The 8,391-nt window shown below is 44.6% G+C and overlaps 1 protein-coding gene and 1 long non-coding RNA gene across 2 annotated transcripts in view; both read left to right on the top strand.

Moving 5' to 3' along the window:
* The first annotated feature begins 260 nt into the window (after positions 1–260).
* Positions 261–3,743, top strand: LOC125919502 (uncharacterized). The gene is made up of 3 exons (XR_007456808.1): positions 261–672; positions 855–1,003; positions 3,532–3,743. It is a non-coding gene; the product is annotated as an uncharacterized LOC125919502 (long non-coding RNA).
* Positions 3,744–5,135: 1,392 nt separating this feature from the next.
* Positions 5,136–8,391, top strand: part of GLT8D2 (glycosyltransferase 8 domain containing 2) — a 45,257-nt gene continuing 42,001 nt past the window's right edge. The window contains exon 1 of the mRNA XM_049626200.1: positions 5,136–6,459. The gene's annotated coding sequence lies outside the window, so the exon portion shown is untranslated. The remainder of the gene's footprint in view (positions 6,460–8,391) is intronic.

Raw genomic sequence — 8,391 nt, 5'->3', positions numbered from 1 at the left:
GCCATTCTAGCTGCAGGATGTCTGGGGAGGTAAGTCTTCTTTTTAATATTTATTTAGTTTTGAGAGAGAGAAAGAGAGAGCAAGAGCACAAGCAGGGGAGGGGCAGGGAGAGACGGAGACAGAGGATCCAAAGGGGGCTCCACACTGACAGCAGAGCCCAAGGTGGGAGCTCGAACCCAGAAACTGAGAGATCATGCCTTGAGCTGAAGTTGGACGCTTTACTGACTGAGCCACCCAGGCGCCCCTGCAGGGATATTTGTAACTGGGCTATTACTGCCCCAAGTGAAAGAGTGTTTCTATTTCAAGGAAAGAAGCAGAGAGGGTTATTAAGTAGGCTACCAGAGTGTTTGCAACATCGTATAACTCTTTTGGATTTTTTAAAGAAAAAGTTACAAATAACTTACTCTTATAATTCCTTTCCCTAGTTCATACCTTGGGGTGTCTTCATCTAATGGTAAAAATACACTAGTCTCCCATTATTTGCAGTTTTGCTTTCCGAGGTTTCAGTTACCCTCAATCAACCACAGTTGGGAAGTAGGAGATCTCCATTCTGATGACAGAGGGCACCGTAGCCGAAAACTATGTCACACTTCCTGCGTCATTCACATCACTTCGTCCATTTCATCTCATTACGCAGGCATTGTGTCATCTCACATCAGCACAAGAGGAAGGGTGAGTACAATATGAGATATTTTGAGAGACCACATTCACATAGCTGTTATTACAGTAACGTGTTGTAATTGTTCTATTTTATCATTATTGCTATTAATCTCTATGCATAACTTATAAATTAAACTTCTGCATAGGTACATATGCAAAAAACGTAGGGTTTTGAAAACTATCCATGGTTTGAGGCATCCACTGTGGGCCTGGGGACAGATTCCCCGAAGATAAGGGGGGACGGCTGTGATAACTTCCATGTGTTGAGCCCTCACTGAGCCCTTTACGAGCATGACGTCTTTTAACCCTCATACGAGTCCTTGGAGGCTTCAGGAAATTGAAGGTGAGATTTTGAGTAATGTGTTCAGTATAAAGTCTGAGCTAATAGTTGGGTCTGTCTGTCTGTCCCCACAGCCCATACTGGTAGCCACTGCACTTATCAGAGTATCCCTTAAAACCTGTATCTCTTTCTGGTCTCATTTCTTCTCCCAGCGAAGCATCTGTGCACACAGTGTGGAAATCAAGGTCATAGGTAGTAAGCCTCTTGCATCCTTAGAACATGGCCCACTGGAAATAAAGGAGACTGATTCCAAAGTTGGAGACAGTAAAGTGTCAGAGAGAAAGGGTACGAAGAACAATCAGAGAGATTTGGGTCCATATGGAAGTTAATATGAGTAACAAACAGAGCCTATGAAAACAACATAATTATTATTTCAATTGTGAGTCTCCCTCTGGGCTACTTTGGTTGTCATACTCTCCGAACCTGCTTATTCACCAGCTCTCACACTGTGGCAGGCATTCTGCTAAGTGGATCAGAGGTACAAAAGGGGGAGAAAACCCTGTCTTTGGAGGAAACTGGGAGGGGCAGGAGTCAGTTTGGAGGGCTTTCCACCACGATGCCTTGGGACACGTCTGATGGACTGTCCTGCTGCTCCTAATGGCAGATGATTTTGGAAGGGCAGGGGGAAGCCCTGAGCCAGGAAATACGTTTGCCCGAGTGAGAGCCAGGAGGACTGGAGCAGGAGTGCTTGACGGCAGTACTCTGTGCTGCCACGGAACCTTCTCACTCCCCAGGTGATCCGTGCATCCAATGTATCTGCCACAACCAGAGACGAATACGTCACAACCATGTCTGTTAGCTAAAACACTGAGTAAAGTTGTCCCATAAAATAGAGTACATCTCCTTGAAGTGAAAAGAGGAATAGCATAATGTCAAGCCTGCTTCAGAGAAAAATGACACACTTCCTGGATTGTGTGAGGGCTTCAGGATAGGAGGATGTAAGGGAACACCACCAGGGCAGCGGATAATTCCCTACCAACAGCCAGGTAAGTGGAGAATGCAAAAACAGTAGATGTGGTTTAACCCTTCGAGTTGCAGCCACAAATCCTAGTACAGTAAAACCTTGGTTTGCGAGCACAATTCGTTCCGGAAACATGCTTGTAATCCAAAGCACTTGTATGTCAAAGCAAATTTCCCCATGAGAAATCATGGAAACGCAGATGATTCGTTCCACAACCCAAAAACATTCATATAGAAATGATTACAATACTGTAATATGATACAAAAAGTAGAGAAAATACAAAATATAAAGACAAAGAAACAAATTAACCTGCACTGACCTTTGAAAACCTCCGTGGCTGGTGAGGGAGACCTGGGAGAGGAGGGTTATTGTGCAGGACGACTTTCACTATCACTGTCGATGTCACTATCTATTGGCTCGATGGAATCTTTTTCTGCATGGGGGCCACTGTATATGCTCGCATGGATGTTGACTACAGTCCAGTGTTAACAAACTCTTGCCGTGCACTGTATTTAATGGAACTGGCAATAAGGCAGCAGAAGAAAGGGTCTCTCTCTGTCTGCAGGCAGCCTGAGCTAGGAGGAAGCAAAGCATCCCTAAGCTTACTCTTGGATGGAAAAGCAAAGGCCTGTCTTTGGTGCTTTGAAGTGACGAAAAATATACTAGTGCCAGTTGTGGGCACCTTCCAGTGTTCCGGAAAATCACTGATTTCTGCCAAACACCGTGGCCTGAGACCAAGCATCTGAGCAATCACCCACAATCTTGCAGCGAGAGAGAGAAGAACCAAGCTGTGATCATGTGACGTTCAGCATCACGGACTACTTGTATTGCAAGACACCGCTCTTTATCAAGTTAAAATGTATTAGAAATGTTTGCTCATCTTGTGGAACACTCACAAAACAAGTTACGGTCTAAGGTTTTACAGTATTTGGAACATGCCTCAGATAAGAAGCAGGTGAGAAGTGCTGACAGGCATTCCGGTCCTGGCTTCATCACCAACGTGCTTTGGGAACTTGGACTTTAACATGCTCAAAGCCTCAGTTTGCCTATCTGCAAATTGGGGCCAACAACATCTGTTCAACTTACCTGACAGCAATGTTATGAGAATAAAAACAGAAGATGTGCGGTTGCTTTGTCAATGTCCAACGTTCTGTACAAATGGAAGCTATTCCAGATATTCCCTCTCCAAGCTCAAGTCTGAAAAAACAAACACTAAATCCTTTAGAGATGCCTGTTTAATACAGTAGCCACTTGTCACATTGGCTATTGAGCACTTAAAATGTGACCTAGTGTAACTGAGGAACGGACTTCTAAATTTTACTCACTGTTAATGAATTTAAGTTGGGACACTGGTACTGGGTTCAGTTATCGGAAAGCCATTAAGTACGTTTGGAACATCCTGACTATGTGAGCCTACTTTTTAAACTGTAAATTTTGTGAAATCTAAATACATACCAGTTTGTGATGAAATTTAGTCTTTGAATTGAGATGTGCTACAAGTGAAAATACACACCAGATTTCAGACTTAATGCAAAAAAGAATGTAAACTATCTTGTTAATAATATTTTAGGGATGCCCGAGTGGCTTAGTCGGTTAAACGTCTGACTTCACCTCAGGCCATGATCTCAACGGTCCATGAGTTCGAGCCCTGCATGGGGCTCTGTGCTGACAGCTCAGAGCCTGGCGCCTGCTTCAGATTCTGTGTCTCCCTGTCTCTCTGCCCCTCCCCCGCTTATGCTCTGTCTCTCCCTCTCTCTCTCTCTCTCAAAAATAAATAAATAAATAAATAAAATTTTACATTAATTACATATTGAAATAATATTTTGTATATATTGTGTTAAATAAAATATCATTAAAATTTTATCTCTTTGTACTTATCTTTCTTAAAAAATGTTTTAAGTTTATTTCTTTAATTTGAGATAAAGGCAGAGAGAAGGAACAGGGAAAGGACAGAGAGAGAGAGGGGGAGAGAGAGAATCCCAAGCAGTCTTGTCACCATCAGCACAGAGTCCAGCACGAGGCTCGAACCCACAAACCATGAGTTCAAGACCTGAGCCGAAACCAAGAGTGGGACGCTTAACCAAGTAAGGTTAAGGTGCCACCCAGGCACCCCTGTACTTATACTTTTTTAAATTTAAATTTTAGTTAACATTCAGCACAATATTGTTTTCAGGGGTAGAATTCAGTTACAACACATAGAGTTCACTTACATACAATACCCAGTGCTCATCACAAGTGCCCTCCTTAATACCCATCACCCATCTAGCCCATGCCCCACCCACCTCCCTCCATCAACCCTCAGTTTGTTCTCTATCATTAAGAGTCTCTTGTGGTTTCCTCTCTTCTCTTCCTCCCCTCCCTCACCTCCCATATATTCGTCTGTTTTGTTTCTTAAATCCCACATACAAGTGAATCATAAGTTATTTGTCTTTCTCTGACTGACTTATTTCACTTAGCATAATACATTGTAGCTCCATCCACATTGTTGCAAATGGTAATATTTCATTCTTTTTGATGGCTGAGTAATATTTCATTGTGTATATACACATCTTCTTTATCCATTCATCAGTCCATAGACATTTGGGCTCTCCTCATAGTTTGGCTATTGTTGCTAATTCTGCTATAAACATTGGGGTGCTGTACCCCTTTGAATCTGCATTTTTGTGTCCTTTGGGTAAATACCTAGTAGTGCAATTGCTGGGTCATAGAGTAGTTCTATTTTTAACTTTTTAATGAACCTCCCTACTGTTTTCCAGAGTAGCTGCACCAGTTTGCATTCCCACCAACAGTGCAAAAGGGTTCCCCTTTGTCTGCATCCTTGCCAACACCCGTTGTTTTCTTATGTTATTAATTTTAGCCATTCTGATAGGTGTGAGGTGATATGTCATCATGGTTTTGATTTGTATTTCCCTGATATCTTTTTTTTTTAATGCTTAGCCCAGCACTTGGCACATGGTTTTTCTCTCTCTCTTTTTAAGTTCATATATTTATTTGTTGAAGTAACCTTACTCCCAATGTGGCGGCTTGATTCACTACCCAAATGCCCTTCCTACTGAGTCAGCCAGGCACCCTCTCTTTGTACTTACCTTTTTAAAAAATATTTTTAATGTTTTTGTTTTATTTTTGAAAGAGACAGAGTGAGAGTGGGCAAGGGGCAGACAGAGAGGGAGACACAGAATCCCAAACAGGCTCCACTGAGCTGTTAGCACAGAGTGGGACACGGGGCTTGACCTCATGAACCGCGATATCATGACCTGAGCCGGAGTCGGATGCTTAACCAACTGAGCCACCCAGGAGCCCCTGTACTTACCTTAAAGTGACTTTTAGAAAATTGAAAATTACATGAGGGCTTGCATGATGTTTCTATTGGGAAATACCACTTTATTTATTTTTTTTTTATTTTTTTTTTAACGTTTATTTATTTTTGAGACAGAGAGAGACAGAGCATGAACGGGGGAGGGGCAGAGAGAGAGGGAGACACAGAATCGGAAGCAGGCTCCAGGCTCTGGGCCATCAGCCCAGAGCCCGACGCGGGGCTCGAACTCACGGACTGTGAGATTGTGACCTGAGCTGAAGTCGGATGCTTAACCGACTGAGCCACCCAGGCGCCCCGGGAAATACCACTTTAGAAAGAACCAGTGAGCAGGGGATCTTCACTTCCTTGTAGGAGCTAAGGACAGAGGTTGCGGAACTAAATTCCATGATCCCAGGCAACGTGCTGGCACCATTTCCTGGGTTTCTGAGAATCAATAGCAGAAACTGAACAGCCCAGAGCTGGGTGGGGTTGAGTCCCTGCCTGATTCCTTTCCATGTTCAGGCTCAAAACACGCCATCTTAAAACTTCTATTGCTATTATTGCCTTGGTAGAATGAGACCATAGCTGTTAGCTGGGCTTTAATTTGGGGACCACAACATTTTAATGACTGGGACATTCCAGGAGAAACTAGTGGCTGTGAAGATAGTCTTAAAATCAGTGTGAACTTAATTCTTCCACTTCTGCTCTTGCAAAGTTTACCTTAGGCCCAACGTGTGGTGGAAATTCACCCTCCAAGAGTCCGCTCTTCTCCAGGTTTGAATCGTTTCCTCCAGCACTGCCTTGTTTTCGAAACGATTTGCACGCAGATTGCCGGAGGAGGATGCGAGAGGAAGCCCGGCCGGGCGAGGAGCCGGCCTGCCAAGCACATCTGGAAGTGGTTTCAGGGGCCGCCTCACCCCGCAGCCAGCGCAACGCCCCGATTCCCAGCTGCTTCGCGCAGGGGTGGAAGAAACCCGAGCCGCTCCAAAGTCAACGCAAGCAAAGGGGGGGTGGTGTTGGGGGCAGGGGCAGGCATCCTCTCTTGGAAACGTAACATTGGCCTCGGGGCTCTCAGCGCTTTGGGCTTTCCAATGGGATGTTAGCTGCAGCTGAAGCAGCCCGGGGGCCAGCCGCGAGCGGAACGCTCTGCCCTGCAGCTCTTCTGGACCGAGGCGCCCACAGCCTGCCCTCACCGTTCACCAGGTAAACAGAAACTGGCACGCCGCGCGGCGGCCTCTCCATTGCAGCCTGGCCGGCCTGCAGCAGCCCTTTATTTCGCTATAGACTCAAGGACGTAAATCTCGTTGGCCTGTCCAACGAGAACTTTTCTTACAGGAGCTCCCAGCCAATGTTTGTAGCGTGCAGAGGGAACTTTTTCTTTTCTTTCCTTTCTTTCTTTTTTCTTTCTCTCTCTTTTTTTTTTTTTTTTTTTTTTTTTTTTTTGCCATTGCAGCAAATCCAGGATACCCAGTGTGCAAGTTGTTCACATGCTGGCTGGACTGTTTTTATCCAGACCTGTGTTGAACCCCCTTGTCCAGTGTGATTTACTATTTTCATCATATTTTAAGCATGGAAATCAGTGGTTAGGTAGGATGGGATAAATGCTAGTATTTAAATGCAGGTACATTTCTGAGCCACAAAAGATTTCAAAATATATATATTTTAATGTTTATTATTTATTTTTTGAGATAGAGACAGAGTGTGAGCAGGGGAGGGGCAGAGAGCGAGGGAGGCACAGAATCTGAAGCAGGCTCCAGGCTCTGAGCTGTCAGCACAGAGCCTGACGCGGGGCTCAAACTCACAAACTGTGAAATCATGACTTGAGCCCAAGTCGGATGTTTCGCCTAATGAGCCACCCAGGAGCCCCTGAGCCACAAAAGATTTAAATGAGCTGTGATTCACATTTTCAGAAGCTGTCATAGGAAGCTATTCATAGGTCCCCCATTCTAAAAAAGGAATTGGTAGTTGTGGAAGTCTAAGTGAGGCTTATTTATAAATGCAGTAATCATAGTGTTTGGGTTCAGAATGCTTTTTTAACATTCAAAAACTGTCTTGTGCTCACTTTATGAATGAATGTACACATTGGATAAGCCTGATATAAGCTGATATGCAACTTATGATATCAGTTAAGGAGGAATAGTTAAGGGGATGTCTGGGTGGGTCAGTCGACAAAGCATCTGATTTTGGCTCAGGTCACGATCTCATGGTTCCTGAGATCGAGTCCCGCATCGGGTTCTGCACTGACAGTGTGGAGCCTGCTTGGGATTCTGTCTTTGCCTTTCCCCCAAGCACGCGCGCACACACACACACACACACACACACACTCTCTCTCTCTCTCTCTCTCTCTCTCTCAAATAGATAAATAAACATGAAAAAAAATTTACTTAAAAAAAAGGAATAGTTAACACAAGAGTAAGAAGAGAGAGAGAGGAAGAAAACATGATGCTATCTAAAACATGGTGGGGGTGCCTGGGTGGCTCAGTCGGTTAAGCGTCCGACTTCAGCTCAGGTCACGATCTCGTGGTCCATGAGTTCGAGCCCCGTGTCAGGCTCTGGGCTGATGGCTCAGAGCCTGGAGCCTGCTTCCGATTCTGTGTCTCCCTCTCTCTCTGCCCCTCCCCTGTTCATGCTCTGTCTCTCTCTGTCTCAAAAATAAATAAACGTTAAGAAAAAAAATTTTTTTTTTTTAAAATAAAACATGGTGCTAGTCTTCTAGTTGTTTGGCCCCGTGTCGTTAAATATCCAAAGTGACATTGGCTGGTTTGTTTTGTCTTTTCCTCCACGTGTCTTCACATTGCATTTCTGTGCAGGACCCATTTTGGGTTTCACATTTTTGTGTAGGATGCATTTTGGGTTGCACAGTGGACTCCAGCCCTGCGTCGAATGCAGGTACATGTGGGGCAGGGCAGCAGGGAGACCATGGGCTCTGGCTCCAGGTCACAGAGTCAAATCTGCGCGTTGCCACTTAACAAGCTTTATAAGCTTTGGCTCGGAGTAGTTACTTGTCTGTGCCTCTATTTCCTCATCTGGAAAATGGGAATTAAGTGACATCGTGTGTCTAAAGGATGTAACACAGCATCTGCAGAGTAGTGAGGCCTCAGGGAAGGTTAGCTTCTCAGGTGCTGCTGATGATGA

This window comes from Panthera uncia, chromosome B4 (assembly GCF_023721935.1).
Source record: "Panthera uncia isolate 11264 chromosome B4, Puncia_PCG_1.0, whole genome shotgun sequence".
In the NCBI taxonomy this organism is placed as follows: Eukaryota; Metazoa; Chordata; class Mammalia; order Carnivora; family Felidae; genus Panthera; species Panthera uncia.
This window is presented reverse-complemented; position numbering and strand designations above follow the sequence as displayed.